Source organism: Rhinolophus sinicus, chromosome 17 (genome assembly GCF_057876585.1).
Source record: "Rhinolophus sinicus isolate RSI-liver-muscle chromosome 17, RSI-T2T, whole genome shotgun sequence".
In the NCBI taxonomy this organism is placed as follows: domain Eukaryota; kingdom Metazoa; phylum Chordata; class Mammalia; order Chiroptera; family Rhinolophidae; genus Rhinolophus; species Rhinolophus sinicus.
In genome coordinates this window covers 50,357,171-50,373,606 of record NC_142517.1, presented here as the reverse complement: position 1 = coordinate 50,373,606, position 16,436 = coordinate 50,357,171, and the positions used below count along the sequence as shown (strand labels likewise).

At 41.6% G+C, this 16,436-nt stretch overlaps 3 pseudogenes across 2 annotated transcripts in view; all 3 read right to left on the bottom strand.

Moving 5' to 3' along the window:
* Nucleotides 1-3,018, bottom strand: part of LOC141568634 (kininogen-1-like) — a 32,869-nt pseudogene extending 29,851 nt beyond the window's left edge. The window contains exon 1 of the transcript XR_016019643.1: nucleotides 2,710-3,018. The product of XR_016019643.1 is annotated as a kininogen-1-like (transcript). The remainder of the gene's footprint in view (nucleotides 1-2,709) is intronic.
* Nucleotides 3,019-4,796: 1,778 nt separating this feature from the next.
* On the bottom strand, nucleotides 4,797-8,121 carry LOC148754773 (histidine-rich glycoprotein pseudogene; annotated as a pseudogene).
* Nucleotides 8,122-8,234: 113 nt separating this feature from the next.
* LOC148754772 (histidine-rich glycoprotein-like) lies at nucleotides 8,235-15,807 on the bottom strand (annotated as a pseudogene). Its single transcript, XR_016019638.1, has 6 exons — nucleotides 15,568-15,807; nucleotides 13,810-13,925; nucleotides 12,871-12,961; nucleotides 11,490-11,656; nucleotides 10,112-10,192; nucleotides 8,235-8,479 (listed from the first exon to the last, which is right to left on the bottom strand). The product of XR_016019638.1 is annotated as a histidine-rich glycoprotein-like (transcript).
* Nucleotides 15,808-16,436: the final 629 nt, after the last annotated feature.

The window sequence follows — 16,436 nt, the reverse complement described above, 5'->3', positions numbered from 1 at the left end:
ACAGAGGGTGCCAAAAATGTATACACATTTTAAGAAATGAAAAAACTGCATTAATTGTACCAATATTTACCAATAACAAAAGATAAATCAAGTCACGTTTGACTTCTGCAATCACAAGAGGTGCTCAGAGTGGTTACCATCAGCGTCCAGACACTTCTGATTACAGCAAACAACTGCTTGAGCATAGATAACATCTCTTAAAATGTATACACATTTTTTGGTGCCCCGGTATTTTTTAAGTTACGAATCAGTGTCCATAGTATTAGCCTATTTTTGTAGAAACTAACTTATATGTACATGTATGATTTGTAAAAGTGTGGAAAGTTATGCAGTAGAGCTGTTAAAATGGTTGTCTCTCTGTGGTAGGAGTATGATTGTTGTCACGCGGGAGTCTCTGTTTGCTGTGCCATTTGTCATGCGAGGCAGCCTGCGGGGTCTCTAGTTCTGCTCCCCACATAAGAATGCAAGATATGGTTAGGCCAAAAAGGAACACCCACTGAGCCGTAGTTAGGGAAGTCATACCACTATAGTCTCACAGGAAGCTGGAGCCACACGACCTACAACCTGCTGTCAGCTTCTCTGCCTGCCACCCAAACGACTCACTAACCAACACAGCCACAGCAGTTATATCAGTGGCTAATTGGCTAACTAGTAACAGCTGATGGCCAGCAAGCCACAGCTGATGGCCATCTACTACCCGAGTCAGCACCTTTCCATGTGAGGCCAGGAGCCTGGAAATTGCTCTCTGGGACTCTGTCCCGACAATTGTTTTCCTCTTTCTTCTTTAAACAAAAATTTCTGAATTACCTGAGTACTTTTTTTTAAAACATAGTATATTACTTGTACAGTTATATAAAACAAACAAGAGATCTTTCAATTTTGAAAAAAATGTTAACAGCTATTTCTGGATGATGGGATTAGTTATAGGAAATTTAGTATTTTTCTTTGCTTTCTTTGTTTTCTGCTTTTTCTAGCATGTCATGAAATAATGAATAAAACTTTTAAATGCAAAGGTGATGAGTTAGTTCAGCTTTCAGATGCAAAATCCTGGCATGTGGAAGCAGTAAGTGACCTGAGAAGTGGTGTTATCCAGGCCCTCATTTTGCAGGTGAAAGGAGGCCCTGAGTAGATGGGGCATAGCTGAGGCAGCCTCCCACCTTGGAAAAGCACATCCCAGGTCGACTGACTCGCGGGCAGTGCTCTCTGAGAGCCTGTGTGGTCAGAGTGTTTGTGTCTGAGAGATGATGGAGTCAAACGAGAGAATCTCCAAGGTTCCTTCCAGGTCTCAGATTTTGATAAAGCAGATGACGGCAGTGGTATAGGTGATGCCCACATAGCAAAATGAAGAGCGATTCTATGGACATTTTAGAACAAAAACAGATATTTGTGACGGATGCCAGCCAATGACGACAACACCCATAAAATGTCGCTGTGGGCACCAGGACTCCCATGACTGCACTAGTTTGTGAAATAGAACTGCTCGATTTTACTTTCAGAAAAAAAACAAAAAACACATGTCCACTGTGTTTTTTCTTTAACCTCATCATGTCAAATATCTGGATATTTTTTCTCCACTGAAATAAACAATTGCCTAACAATCAAGGAGACATAGAGAAATTTGCTAAAACTATTGAAAGATTTATATTTCTTGAAATCACACGTCTTGTTAGGATTTGTTTTCAACCTGAGTGCATCAATCAGTGATAAAAAATATTAAAGAACAATTAGAACATGGCTATTACCCGTGATGCATTTGGCCATATGGAGCTTATGGTAGATATTTTGTCTAATGCAGTAGAACCACGTGAATCTCACTTCTGAATTCTCCTATTAGATATACCCCTTCCCACTGAACCCTAACTTTATTGAGGTATAATTGACAAGTAAACATTGTATATATTTAAGGTGTATAACATGGTGATTTAATACACATATAAATTATGAAATGATTACCCCAATTAAGCTAATTAACACAGTATCACCTCACATAATTCTTATCATTTTGTGTGTGTGGTGAGAACACTTAAGATCTAGCCTTTTAGCAAATTTCAAGTATACAATTCAGTATTACTACTCTAATCACCACGTTGTACATTAGTTCCCCAGGATCTATTCATCTTATAACTAAAAGCCTATATTGTTTGACCAGCTTCTCCCCATTTCCCTCACTCCACAGGCCCTGGCAACCACCATTTTACTTTCTGCTTCTATAAATTTGACTGTTTTAAATGCCACCTATAAGTAAGATCATACAGCATTCGTTAGATGTACCGTCAGAAACACCCCCTCCCCATTTGAGCTCTGGAGGTCTTTATATTTTAGTCTAAAGCTGGTCACACAGTAAATCCTCTTCTGAGGCCTGACTGAGTTCCTGGAGTCTCCCACTGTGCATGCAAATGACTCTTCCTACCTTTGTTTCATTTCACCCTAGAATACCGCTCCTCTGATCACCCAGGAAGCCAAACTTGGTGGTTGAGGACTAGTCATACCCTGCCTTCCAACCCCAGGCCAGAGAGTGGTGTTGGTCTTTTCTATGAGCTGTAAACTTCTACCTTTTATTACGGTTCTTTGTTGATTGGTGATTGGTGATTGGTGATTGGTGATTGGTGATTGGTGTGTGTGTGTGTGTGTGTGTGTGTGTGTAAGGCCTGGGCTCCAAGTGATAGCACAAATCCCAAATGACCTCAAGGTTAAACACAGCTCACTCACCGTCTTGATGACTTCTGTTATGCGGTACAATACAAACTGGTTGCCACTTTGGTTTCTCTCGTTATACATCTTCAGAGACGCATCCACAGCCTTAAATACGTCTTCATCATTGCAGTCAATTTCTTGCGAGCTGTGCTCCTGCGGTAAAGTTGGTAGCAGCCTGGAGCAAAGGAAAAAGAGGGCAATTAACTTCATGATTTAAGTCTTTCTCTGGGAGTTTCACCAAGCATTGGGAGCTTAGACGCTGATTTTAATTCTCTCCAGCCTCTTATATCCTCTGTCTCTCCTCTCTCTGCCTTAGCTCTCCAGGGTCCTGATTGGATTCCTGCTGCCATACACTATTTGCCTTGTTTGATAAGGACAAATGTATGTTGAGTTACCCAAGCAGATTTCCTAGAAATTGGAACGTTACAACATTGGGGCTGTTGACCTGCGTGTTTACATTTGGGAAGTATGTGGGAGCACAGAGCACATTTCCAGGTGATTGCACAACTCTGCATAGCAAATCAGAGCAGACTCTAATAAAGGAGGAGAGAAAAAACCACCACCCACCTCTGTTGCTCCCTTCCCCAAAACCATTTTGAAGGTCGTTACATGCGACAACAATGCAGCAGTGTGCAGACACCTTTCAGGAAAATTGCTTTGCAGGACATCTAGTTGCAGAGAAGCAGGCTGCTACCAATCCTGCTCAGTGCCTGGGGAGCCCGTGCACAGGGACATAGTGAGGGCAGGGAGGCTCACACCAGGACATTGGCACAACCACAAATGAAAGATGAGCATCCTATCTGGTCTCTGGCCAAGCAAGCTTCCCTCCACTCAGTTGAATTAGGTGTAAAAAAGAAAATACCAGAGTGGAGGAGACAAAAGAGAAGCATAAGAATGGATGGGTAGAGTGAAGCCCTGCTTAACCCTCTCCTTGCTCCTTATTTCTAGTTTGGTGAATATGGGGGTCTTGCATTCACCAAGCTTCAGTGATTTTTCTGATCAAGTTAGACTTTTCAGGTATTTTTCTGATCAAGTTAGACTAAGAGTTAAAGATACGGGCTAGCCCTTAGTAGATGTTTGCTCCCAAGTCTTACCCTTTTCCCCAAAAAAAGATGTTTGACTTCATGTTTGTTGTCAATAGGGTCCCTAGCTTGGCAATTTTGTCTCTTTGAGAGTTCTCGGAAAAGAGGGGTCAATGTGGGCTGAGTGGTGGCCTTGGCACCCAGTGGCAGGAACATGAGCTGGGCAGTAAGTCCAACGCCGATTCTAATCCAGCTCTGCTACTTAATTGCTATGTGATGCTGAACAAGTCAGGGTCATATAGCCTTCCTGAGCCTCAGTTTCCTCATCTGGAAAAGTGAAACAACATACTGCCTTAATGAGGTTTCTTGAGAAGTCAACGAGATAATATAGTTGTGGAGCCTGGTAATTAGAGCCTATAAATTATATCTAATATTAAAGTGAGGTGGTTAAGGATCCCTGACTTACTGAAGCAGTTTCCAGTGCACAGTGATGGCAGAAGGTAGATTCTAGTGTGTGTGTGTGTGTGTGTGTGTGTGTGTGTGCGGGGATGTAGGAAATAAAACTAAGATGAAAGAGACGTAGGCTGGGAAGAAAGAGGGGCCCACAATGATGGAGAAGCTGGAGATGGGAGGGTGAGATGACTGATGGTGCACAGTCCAGGAGTGGAAAGGAGGACGAGGCTGACCACGGAGGGTGTTTCAAGTGCAGACTCAGAAGCAGGACTTGGCAGTGTACACGGGCCGGATAATAAAGAGGAAAGAATGTGTTTTGGGAGGAGGCTGATGTGAATTCTAATCCCAGTCCCTCAATCTACTGACTATAACAAACATTAAACATTCATACTTTTTAGCTATTATTATATGACCAAAAAATCTAGAAAAGGAGCAATCAATGGTATATTGTCTAAACCTGTAGCACAATGTAAGGGAGAGAAGGTCTAAGAGGTAAAGATACGGGCTGGCCCTTAGTAGATGTTTGCTTTGATTTACATGAAGCTTTGATTTACATAGTTTGTGAAATCATTACCACAACAGGTTTAGTTAACATTGAATTGTCTCATAGATGTAATAAAAAGAAAATTTCTCCTTGTGATGAGAACTCATAGGATCCATTTATTCTCTGAACAATTTCCCTACATATCACACAGCGATGTTAACTAGTCACCATGTTTTGCATCACATCCCTAGTCTTTACTTAACTTAAAACTAAAAGTCTGTGTCTTTTGACCACCTTCCTTCAAGGCCTGTTCCAGAGTCTTCACTTGAAACACCCGCCGTGATCAGCCTGTGCTCCTTTCCACTCCTCCTGGACCGCACACCATCAGTCACCTCCTCCCTCTCCCACCTCCAGCTTCTCCAGCACTGTGGGCCCCTTTCTTCCCAGCCTAAGAACTTACCCAAGTCTCTTTCACCCTTATTTTCCTTACCCCCCTCCCAATCAGAATCTACTGCTGCCATCACCACACACCTGAAACTGCTTCAGTAAGTCACAGAGAAAGAATCTAAAGTCTTATTAGCTCGTGTCTAAATGCTGGAGCCTGATTTGGGAAGAAGGGAAAAGAAAGAGGATTCAAATGTGGAAAAAGAATCCGCTGGCACCAAAAATGAATAAAGACAAATTTCTGAGACAGAGAGCCCCAGCCTGGGAGGCGATATGAGAAGAGCAGAGGGGTCTGGGGGTCTGGAAGCAGAGGACACCTTTGCCCTGCTTGCTGGACATGTAGCCTGCAAGGCAGCAAGACCCCAGGCAGAGAACAGCTACATGGTATCTCTTGGCAGTCACGTCCATCAGCAGTCTTACGGAGACTCCTATATCGCCAGTTTGATATAGACGTAGCAGATGAACTAGACTCAAAGAGTGGTGTGAACAGGGTAGTAAACATCCCTCAGACCTGGTGGATTGGTGATGGAGACTCAGACTTCCTTCTCGTGCCCACCACCCAAACACTTGGCATTATGTAAGACTCTTGCACTGTGGCACAATTTTGTGTGGGAAGCAGCAGGAGGAACTGCAAGAAAGACTGAGGTTAAGTTTCCTATTAGCCCAGTATGAAGGCAACCTGAAGTAGGAATTAATGTGTTCTAAAAAATGAAGTGATATTTCTGGTGCACCTGAATGTATGGTCCATGCCTGTGAACATCTTTGTAAATTATAGCCCAAGCTTTGTTTGCTTCATAATTAAGTTTAGAACTTATTTTTTTCCAAAAATAAATTTAGAGGAATACAAATAGAAGTAGGAGAGAACTTGGATCACTTTTTATAACAATAACCCTTACCTAATAATACATAGCTTCTTGGTACGCCCAGCTACAGCGTAAGTACTAACAGAGGAAAGATGCTAGAATTAAAGGAGTGAAGTCCAGGAAATAAAGAAATTCTGAGGATCAGAGATTTGCCTCAAGTGGTCTATTGGTCGTGGGGAATGAACTTCTGACTTGTGGGACCTAGATCTTTCCTTTCTCCATTTGGCTCTTGTCATGCCGTCTTCTCCCCCACCCACAGCTTGTCCTATCCTGAATATGAAAGTAAAGTTGAAATGATTGTAATTTTGATTCTGTTACTGATTACATTTTATTTATGGTTCTAATTCAGAACATTATTCATTTTTCAAGGAACTCAGATTGTCTTTTGGAAATGTATATGCAAAAAACTTCAAGACTTGTGGAAACTCACTCTTGAACGTCCCTGGATATGATTCAGAGGCTGATTGAGGGAAGGGCTGAATTTCTCGCTTTAGAGGATTGTTGTGATTTGGCAATGAGAAGATGGGAAAATTGGCTTCGGGAAGAGGAAGGGTTTCACCTTTCTTTAGTGGAGGGAGTCGGTAATCGTATCCAATTTGTCCCCATTTGAAGGGAAAGTGTCCTTTACCTGGACCTCTTTCTTCTGAGTGCCTTGGTGGTGGGCCATGGCCCCAGCGATGGTGATCTTGGGAATACCGGCTATAGGGTGGTGGGTCACAGGGTCCATGGTCATGGAAATCATGACCATGGGGATGGTGTCCATGTGGATGGTGTCCATGTGGACGGTGTCCATGGGGATGGTGTCCATCTGGATGCTGTCCATAGGGATGATGCTCATGAGGATGGTGTCCATGGGGATGGTGTCCATGTGGACGGTGTCCATGGGGATGGTATCCATGGGGATGATGGTCATGAGGATGGTGTCCATGGGGATGGTGCTCATTGGAACTATCATTATGAGGGGGTGTATGGGTGCCATTGGTGCCAAAATGGGGGTGATGACATCTTGAAGGGGGCAACACTGGAGGAGCTCCTGATTGAAACTGTGGCCTGTCTGAGTGATTTTTGTCTTCTAGAGGAGGTGGGCATCCAAGTTGATGTGACTTGTGAGGATGGTGGTAATCTCTGGGTCTCTTGGGCTTAAATGAAGGCTTGCCAGCATGCTCATGCCCACCATAGTGGGGTAGATGGTCCAGATGGGCTTGTACAGCACTGATGTTTCTATGTTCCTGGTGAAGGACACAGAAGACTGAACACCATCATAGGATACAAAAGGAGAAGTTAGATGTTTAACTTGATTTAGACTAACGGCCCTCATACTTGTAGATTCCACAAATCAACTGAAAAAGTAGAATACCAAAAGAGCATTGTAAAATTTTAATCTTGCCAAGTTGACATTTAAAATACAAACAAAACTATCACCTACCACCATCATTATTTCACAATAGGAATAATATTTTGATAACACAAGAATCAGAAAGATAATCTCAGAGTAAACAATGGTCCTTTAAGTGAAAAATGTTATATCACGAAAAGCTTTTCTTACTATTTTCATTTTTCTCATTTCAACATAAAGTGGTGAAATTATGTTACACAAGAACAGTCATCAGTAGACCAATATTTGTAAAACTAGTGCCTTATAATTTAGCTTCTCAACAGAGTTCTGAGGCTCCATAGTAAAGGATCTCTTATTCCTAAAGGACGAGCACCTCACCTCTTCACTCTGCTTGTTCAGGTTTTAATTTTTTTGAAAAATCTATACAGCCATTATCATGGTGACAAACCTGCTCCTTCCTATTTTGGGATTTGGCACATGGATGTTTAGTTTATTTTCAGTTTTTTGTTTTTTTCTGACAAAAAGATACTGTGAAGAATATCTGTGTGTAGAACAAGGGTTTTTACACACAGATATTCTTGTAAAATGTTGTTTTACGTCTTATTATATATACCTTTATATAATAAATTTAAGGCTAATTTAGTCTCCTTAGATTCTAGGCCTAAGACTAAAACTAGGAATTATAAACTCTCAGCACTGGAGTCCTGACTATAAGGGCCATTTTCAAATTAATTAAAGGTTGATTAAATCGGTCAACATTTTACTTTTCTGACAAATCTTATCCCTTCCCAGTTCTTGGGGAAAATTGTACACTTTTTGTGTCATGTCAGCATTTGCACTTTTCCCAGGGACTATTCTCTGTATTTCTCCCCACGCCCACCACATCTCATCTCTCTCATTTATCTCTCTCTCTCTCTCTCTCTCTCTCTCTCTCTCTCTCTCTCTCTCACACACACACACACACTCACACACACACACACACACACACACACACACAGAGCCATAGAACAAAATACACTATGTGTGTGAAAATATCACTTAATATGGCCCTCCTCATGACAAAACCTGCTTAGGAAACCCATCTTAAGTTGAAGACTTCACAGTTTATGACAATATCTTTTGGACTTTCTATGTCAGAGGTTCCTACATCATAGGACAAATCTGCTCTGCAGAACCCAAGGACCTTTAAAGAAGAGGGAAACGTGTGTACGTGAGCAGGAGATTTGGGAAAAGTACAGTTTTCAAAGGTTTTCTTTCCAATTTGCTGTGCTTCTCTTCCATGAATGGTCACCACCACTGGGCTTTCCCATGGGTGGTGGTGAGAAATAACACGTCATTGATGCCTTGACTTTAACCAACCCTTCAGCACTGAAGTCCAGAGCTGCCTGTGCGTAGAGAGAATGAAGTGCGGTGCAAAAGAGGGATTTGTACAACTTTAACTTGTTCCTTGCAGGGACGTATTGGAAAGGAAGGAACCACTATAAAGTTTGCATGGACCCTGTCAAAGTGACTGTCTGCTGGCCCTACCCTAAGCACAGAGGTTTCAACTGGCTGGCACCACTGTGCCCCAGAGGTCCCTAAACCCAGCTGTGAAAGTTAGACTAGGACAAGAAAAAAACTCTTTTTTAGAAAAGACTGTTAAGCATTGAGGTACTGAGTACAGTTTTGGAGTCAGACAGGTCTACGTTAATCCTGGCTTCATCATTTACCGGTTTTGTGAGTTTAGGCAAGTTGCATAAAATTCCTGAAACTCAGTCTTTGTCTGTAAAATGGGTACAATACTATCTACCCATAAACCTGAGAAGGCTTAATTAAATGAAATAATGATGTAAAACACTGAGCGCTGAACTCTTTTCCAGCCGCCATGTTTCTGCACTGGGTTTGCTAAGCCCACACCAAAATAATTAAGGGTTTGTGGGGATAGGAGTGGGGGAGGAAAGTGTCTTTTTTGATGGCCACTAAGCAGGATTCTATAGCTACTTAGGTAGAAATGTTGAACAGCCAGAAAGGAAATAGTGAATGCTACCTCTCTTCTGGCCCTAGAGAACGTGCTGTTAAACTCCAGAAAAATCCTGGACTTGAAATCAGAAGGCCACCATTAAAATCCTGTGCCCTCACACTTTCTAGCTAAGTGCCCTTAGGTAAGTGTCTAAGTCTCTAGGCTCTTCTGTCGCAGGGAAATGGAGGCAGACACTTGTTTCTCCTCAGTGGGGTTGTCACAGGGCTCCAACAAGACAGTATATGTGGAGGTGTTTTGTAAACTCTAAGTTACCATACAAATACTGAGAAACATTAATAAAATCTTCTTCCAGGTACATAAGTATCAATTTATAAATGATTTGGAGAAAAATCCCACTGGGCTGAGCATAGAAATGGATTCTAAACTCAGCTTGGTTTGAACATTGGGCAAAACCTTTCCTGTGCAGAGCCTCAGTTACCTTCCCATTTGTCAAATCGAGAAGTAAATGAAGAATAAATGAGATGCAGTGAATGAAAGCAGCCATGGGTGCAGGTTCCTGATACAATAAAGTTATCGGGTTTAGCTAAGTCTTTAATCCCCATGTTTAAATAACTCGGTGTTAAGTTTTGGTTTATGTCACGTATATTTATAAAATAATATTCTCATGATTCACTTAACTTCTCTGTGCCTCAATTTCCCCATGTGTAAATCAGGGATAAAAATCGCATCTGGTTCATAGGATGGTGGTGGGGGTAATAGGCTATCATATGTGTAATGCACTTAGCAGGTTACCTGGCACATAGTGAGTGGTCTCTAAATGTCACCTCGTATTTCGCAGACATCTAGTATACTCACATTAGTGTGTCTAGGAAATTGGTGGCTGGAGCAGTTCCTCACAGAGAAGTCCACAAAGTAATTGGTTCTTTCCTCTCCTCTCTAGAACAAATTGGATCAAAGCAGTTTCAGGAACATTTAAAAAAAGGGGGGGGGGGCAGTAGATGCCTACTATCCTAATATACAGTAAAGTACTAAGAAGATTCAAAATCACCAATGTATGCCATTTTTCTTACAGTCTCTGCCTTTTGAAATGTATTACATAAGTGATAAAGTGAATACTATTTCATTGAAAAGTTTCAAATAATACAAAAATAATCAAGCATAGTATGAAAACTCACCCTTCTGTACCCTCGTCTCTCCTTCTCAGAGGTACCACTATCATCCATTTGATGGATTTTTCCTTCTCTCCTTTTTCTAAATAGGCTGTGCATATACACCTATATCTAATTAATGTAAAGGGGCTCATAGTCTAAGTATTGTTCCGTTACCTGCTTTTTCTCCTAGCAATACAACATGAAACTCGTTTCAATGCATATAGGTCCAAACATGCGTTTTAATAGTTGCATTGTATTCATTCTCTTGCTTGCATGCACCGTAATCTATTTACCTTTGTGTTTTCAAAATGCAGGACAACCTCAACTAGCGGCTCGACAAGAGCACTCTGGGTGGAAGGCACTTGGGACGCTGAACTGGGAGGAACCAATTCCAGCCATACCACTGGGTGTGGTGAGGTACCGTGTTTCCCCGAAAATAAGACCTAGCCGGACAATCAGCTCTAGTGCATCTTTTGGTGCAAAAATTACTATAAGACCCAGTATTATATTTTAATATATCATAACTGATATGATATTATATTACATTACATTATATTATATTATACCCCGTATTATATTGTATTGTATTGTATTGTGTTGTATTGTATTGTATTCTATTATATTACATTATATTATATATTGCCCAGTATTATAGTAAAATAAGACCCGGTCGTATATTAATTTTTGCTCCAAAAGACACATTAGAGCTGATTGTCCGCCTAGGTCATATTTTCAGGGAAACACCGGTAGTTTCTCTGACCCTCACTTTTCCATCATAATACAAGGAGATTAGGACCACATGATTTTAATGACTCTAATATGCTCTCTGTCTTTTCCTCTTTTTGCTTGGGTTTTTCCTCTTCTCTTAGATATTCACACTCTCTGCAACTCCAAAATACGAAAATCTGCAGAAGAACAGTTCTGTGGTATCTACTGACTGTTGTTGAGGCTGCAACAGGGGCCTCAATTTAAAAAGCAGCTGGCGGAGGGAGGCCTGTGGAGAGTCAGAGCTGCTGAATTTTGCACCTGCCCGGTTAGAGCCTGGGCCCTCACACTGTAGCTGGGCGTTGATGGAGACTCACCACTCTTACAACTCTCTCCACCTGGTCCACTCTGAAAAAGGCAAAGTAATCACTCTTCCTTTTGTACTTCTCAAGGGCCTTGTCTGCCTGTTTTCTGTAGAGCTCAGTGTCCTCAAAGAAATCGAAGAGTACGGGGCTGTCTTTAGTATTGGCCAGTGCAGAAGAGACTGGAGAGAGAAGATGGCAGTTCTGTGGTTACTGGGTTGCAAACAGCAATGTCAATGCTGGGACTAAATACATGTAAGCACGGGGGCAAGGATAACAACAGCTTCCATTTTCCAGATGGGCAAATTGAGGATTGAAGGGGCTAAGAAACGTGTTCCAGATCAAATCAGGCAATCAGCAGCAGAGCTATAAACTAAACGCAGATGCTTCTGATGCTCAAGCCTCTGTTCTGACTGGATTCACGATGCTTCCCCATCATCCATAAAGTGTTACTATTTTAATGAACTCTTCCTGTCTCTGCCAAGGAGGGAGAGGCATCATCAACATGAAGTTTTGCCCAGAGAACGGAGAAGATGCAGCTCAATCTTTCTTTAAGGTAATCTCCTGAAGGAGATGCTTGACTGTTGAATTCTTCTATATTGAATCATGTTGAGATTTGCTATTACTGAAGGATTATGTGATCATTCTTTTAGGAAAGTAAATAAAAAGCTCATGGACTTCAGAGTCAATACTTGTGGGATAGGATCATGTTCCCTACATTTGGCTGTGATCCTAAGGCCAAGTCGTTGATCCTCTTTGAAACTCACTTCTTTTGTCTCTAAAACAGAGAGTACCATAACCTTTACTACATAGACTTGTTGTGAGATTAAATGATATAACATACGTATAACTGCTTTGTAAACTGTAGCGTTAATGTATAACTTTTAGATGTGGACGTCAATACTTACTGAGTGCTAAGTACTTTGCAAGTGTACTACACAGACCGTCTTATTTAATTCTAACAAAGACTGGAAGGGCTAATATTATTACTATCCTCATCTGAGCATAGTTTGAGGCTATCATTAACTGAGGAAAGCTAAAAGAGGGTAAATAACTTGCCCTCAAGACCATTCAACTAGGAGTGATAAGGTTGGGATTCAAACTCAAGCAAATCTGACCCCAGAGCCCATGTTCTCTACAACTATACTACCACGCTATGCTACCTCACATAGATTTCTACTTTTGTGTATTGCATTTCTTTAAAGGAAAGCGCACCAATAACGGGGAAAACTTCTCCCTTGTCTTCTCAAGAGAGTGAGTATTAATCAAGTCTGTGAGGGCAGGGAGCATTTCTGACATGTACATCGTAAGTTATTATGTTATGATTGAATTCTGTATTGATGGAGAATTAGTAAAATTAGACTAGAATAAGTAGCACTTCAACAGATTTCCATACCAGAACTTGTGGTGCAGTTGAAGTCATTCACTCTAAGATCCTGAGATTCATTCAAACATGTTGTAGCTATTACCTTACATTGTCCAATCACCTGTAAGCAAAAGGAGTTTGTCATTGCATACTGCTTTCCTCAGGTGGAATATGCAGAAAGAAAAAAAAGATGTAACATACTTCTACTATACATTTAAAATTTATTAATCGTTTCTCTCAAAAAATCCTGTCCCAAAACCCATATTTTCTTAATCTGCTTCTCTGTGTTGGGTGCTATAGGCATCGAAAGCCCTCATGATAACCAGAGAGAAACTGTTTAAATGCATCATGGCCACATCCCAAACATTTTCAAGGGGAAAAATTGCTGAAACTTCTAGGTATGCAAATGGCTTATTTTCTGGAACTGAAATATTAGACCTGTGCTTGTTCATTTTTGTGTTCTCTCGTGGCAGACAACTTGGGATCTGAGTACCCGTGTACAATGTACAGAGCAAAACCGTCTTCCTCATGATAGTTGCAACTTATCCTTTTGGCTATTCCTGCGAATGGGACCAGTCTTTATAGGACACACTTACAAGTTCTGGTTTCCTAGACCCACAGACTATCAGGTCCAGAAGTGACCTTAGAGTCCATCTATTCCAAACCCATCATCTTATTTTACAGCTGGGGATACAAAAGTCTAATGACCTTAGGTGATTTGCCCAAGGTCTCACAGCTGCTCATGCTATCCCATGGGTCCACAACCCACTGAGTCGTCTTGCACTGGGTTCCCAGATACGGCTCTCAAGAGAATATTACTCAAGGCCAACATAATCTTTATGAGTCAAAAGGTGGAAGTTGCTCTTACTCTTTTGCTGTGTTAGTGTTGGCACACAGCTGCCCTAAGTAAGCAGAGTACACAGAAGTCAAGAATGATAAGAAGAGGAAGATGGTAGCATGATTACTTACTATATCAGATGGACGTCTAGAAAGAGCTGGCTCACAGTCATCCCAGTATTTCCTGGATTGGACTGGACAGTCAGATCTTTCACATCTAAGGCTAAATAATAGACAGTGGCAGATTCCTGAGGAATTCCAAGAAAGCAACAGGTGAGCAGTATGCGAGAGCGACTAAATAGAAGCAATCTCTTATTTCTCAAACAGAATTCCTGCTCCTTTCCAAATCATTGTCAATGTCTACCTTTTTGTCATTTGATCTATTCATTTGAATAAATAGCTTCAAAGAATTACTTCCAAAAGTTCTTTTTAACTGGTTGTTATGTTGCTTCTACCCATGAGCCTTAGGAAGCAATCACTAAATAGCAGTGTTGGTTTGGGTGGAGATGTTGAAGACAGAAGCCTAGAATTATAATGCTGACAGGCACATCATGAGCTCCAGTCTATATGTGGAGCTGTGTCTTCTCACCCAGCTCGATTCCTGAACTTGGATATCTTGCCATGATTTCAACTTGCCTAAAGCTAAAACCACTCTCTTCTTTACAAACCAGCTCCCTCTCTCTACTTCCCTTGTCTTTTGTCAGTGGCACCATTAATTATTTATTACCTTAGTCTTTGGCTTGAAAAAATGTGGCATAGACTTTAATTTCTTCCTTTGCTGTTGCTATCGAGTCATCAGGCCTCGAATGGTCTTTCTCTTACACATTATCCATTGCCCTAAACCCCACGGTCTCATCTGATCCTAATTTCCTCTTTCCTGAACTCAAAAAATGGTTTTCTAGTTCCTGTCCCTGTCACTTGCATCCATCTCCCCAGGTACATTCTGCCCCCTCCCCAACCACCCATCATTTATACCACCACTCAGAGGTAGCTCTGTGCCAACTCAGCCTGGGTCCTACAATGTGGCAAAGAGCCTGGAACTGGACTAACGGTCACTAAATTGCTGGCTGAACCCTAAATCCTGCACTCTTGTTCTCTGCAATCTACTGCCTCCATCTATAATGCTTTAACAAGTATAATCCCTCTGCTTGTCCTCTGTGGTGCTCCATGGTCTGGCCTCCCTCATTTTAGTGGTTTCATCAAAGAGTAGGTTATGTTAGGAGGCTGGAGAGGGAAGCCTCCCTCCATAATCTCTACCATAAGCCCTCAGACCCACTCCGAATAAGCATCTAATCTAAGTGAAACAGTAGACTTGCTTTGCTTCAAGGTAAGGCTACAATCTCCCTCCCAACCTGATGGCTACTCCAAAGCCCACATAGAACTTCTGGAACACCCCTACTTATGTTTCATTACTCCCTAACACCTACCTTCCTGATTCCCTAACCACACAGAGGTGGTGTGCCTGGAATTCTCCTGGAATGCCATCTTCCTATTCAAATTCTGCTTATTCTTCAGGGCCCAAATGAAGGCTTCTCCCAGCCAGTCTTAACAGATCTCCTTTCATTAGTTTGCCTATGTGCATGTGAGCTGGTTATTACTTCCTTGAGGGCAAGACCCACAGTTTATTCTAATTTTTCTCTTATAGTTCTTAGCATTTGATTGGGCTCAGCATCAATGCTTATTAAATACGTACAGACTGATTCATAGTTAAGGATATACTAATAACAAACATTAGTTTCAAAGAAGAAAAAAAGCAGTCTCGAGCAGCAGCAGAAACTAAACAGAAAACTCTGACTAAAGGGTTGTGCGAAGCAGCAGTCTTAGGGGTGACAGTCACATTGCCCTGGTGCATGGTGTCCCACCTCAGCTCTGCCATTGGCAATTCCTCACCACTTCGTCCAAGTGGGCATCAGCGACCCGCAGTAACTGGAAAAGGTAGCCATTCTGACGTCCTTTATTGATCAGATCTAGAGCTTTCCCAGCCAGGGGCCCAGTAGCATTGCAATCTGTGGGACTCAAAGCACAGGAATACTGCAGCGTGATCAAGAGGGACAAAAGCAGAGCTGTAGCAAATGCCTTCGTTGTGTTAAAATGTGAAAACCACCCCTCACTGTGGTATATCACAGCAGAGAATTAGATACAGACTTTCTAAAACACACACACAGCACATGCCATTGATTAAACAAAGTTTTTACACGTTTTTGTTGTATAACTGGGGATGTTCACCTTGACCCCTGGTTAAAATGTCTGTCACATGCTGTAAATGATTAATGGGTTCTGGGGACAGGAAGTTGAGACATGCCACTAGTGACTGGGTGAAACTGTGATCTGCACAAATCTAGATATTTCTAGTAGGCAGCAGATCCAAAGTGTGTTTTTTACCACAAGCATGGAAATAAAGTGATTTTCCTCCGTTTGTAGCCTATCTCAGCCAGAAATTTCCATCATCAGTTCCCTCTTTGAATTATGGCACAAGAAGCCTTCAGTAAAGCGCAGCTGCATTAAGGGAGGTAACATGTTAAAAGTTTACGCCGTACAAGGAACTGAGCTCAGGTAGAAGAGAATGATTAAGAATCTGTTGCTTTGTTTCCAGGTCTTGGCTACATTTATACAATGGAGTATTATGCAGCCATAAAGAAGAAAGAAATCTTACCATTTGCAACAACATGGATGGACCTAGAGAACATTATGTTAAGTGAAATGAGTCAGAAAGAGAAAGACAAATACCATATGATCTCACTTATATGCGGAATCTAAAG